Source organism: Amblyraja radiata, chromosome 2 (assembly GCF_010909765.2).
Source record: "Amblyraja radiata isolate CabotCenter1 chromosome 2, sAmbRad1.1.pri, whole genome shotgun sequence".
Lineage (NCBI taxonomy): Eukaryota > Metazoa > Chordata > Chondrichthyes > Rajiformes > Rajidae > Amblyraja > Amblyraja radiata.
In genome coordinates, this window is record NC_045957.1 from 18,096,788 (window position 1) to 18,098,259 (window position 1,472).

The window sequence follows — 1,472 nt, forward strand, 5'->3', positions numbered from 1 at the left end:
GAAAAGTGTTCTGGGGTGCTTAATGATGCATAATGCTGAGACATCTGTGAAGGCTTTTTACAGTAAAGTTAACAAGAAACACAACGGCTGATATTTAACTTTAAGCATTGAGACTCTCTGCATCCTTAAAATGAACTCAAATGTGTAGTGTGGTGACTGGTCTGAGAGGTGTTTGTGAATTTAAATCAACCAAGAATTTAAAATGCAGTAAGCTTTCTGCTCCTGTGTAAAATCGATATTCTGCTCTTAGCGTGTGAAGGACTTGGACTGTCTGTTAATGAAATGTACACATATGGTCTAGTTGTGTAAATGGTTTATGAATACCTTAAGGTTAAAGGTTCCCCATTATAGTGAATAACCTGTGAAAAGTTTGTGAATTCATTTCAGGTTAAAACCACCAGGCAGTGAGATGCAGTAAATCAAGTTTTCCTGAAACTGTTTACAGAACTGCTCTTCAGACTAAGTGAAACACTAAACTTTCAGTGCATAATAATGAGGTAGTCACCACTTCTTTGCACCTTTTCACTGCATTAAAATAACATTTCTGTCTTCTACTTCAACATTTTGGGCCAATGGGTAAGCATGTTTTCAGTTTAACCTGTCTTCTCGTATTAAATTCCACTTAATTTCAGTCCTTTGCCGTCGGAGGTGGTTTGTTTCCAATTAAATTTTGAGGAGTGCCTATGTGTGAATTATGTTATGTGGGGTGGCCACTGTACATCAGCTGCAACACAAGGAGATTGTTGGAGCTCTGGCAGATATATTTGTAACTTTGATCACCACAGGTTTCTTCGGGTATTAGATAAAAGGGCGTTCCAGGCACTCACCACCCTCTTGCCCCACACATCTTTAAACTTGCCCCACACATCTTTAAACTTTGCCCCTCTCATCTTACAGCCATGTCGTCTAGGATTTGATATTTCCATCCAGGGAAATAGGTTCTGACTGTCCACACCAGGGGTTGAATGCGGCCCGTAACCCGAAATCATCCGGCCCGAAGGTGGATTTTCCCCCCCGTAATCATCTGGCCCTCCGTGCGCCGAGCTCTGGCTGTACTGCATCCTGCGCAAAGCCGCCGGCACGGCCGCGTTTAAGAAAGAACTGATCGCCCCGCGCGGAGTACCGAAACGCCGTCGGTTACAGGAGTCAAGATTGTCCCGTCAACGGAGGGTTCGAGCCTCCCGACCTCGGAAGAGCAAACAAGAGATTGAACTTTTATTCGCCTTCCATCACAGTGAGGAATGTGGAGGAATCACTGTGGTGGATGTTTATGTTAAAATGTGTTTTGTGTGTTCTGTTCCTTTTTATTTGTATGACTGACTTGGCAAATGAAATTCCTTGTATGTAGCAAAACATATTTGGCTAATAAAGTATTATTGTGATTGTGATTCAAGCCATGCCTTCCAGTATTTGATATTTCATAATTTGATATTTAGTAGTCGACGAGGCTGGGGGAGGTGCATATGAACATG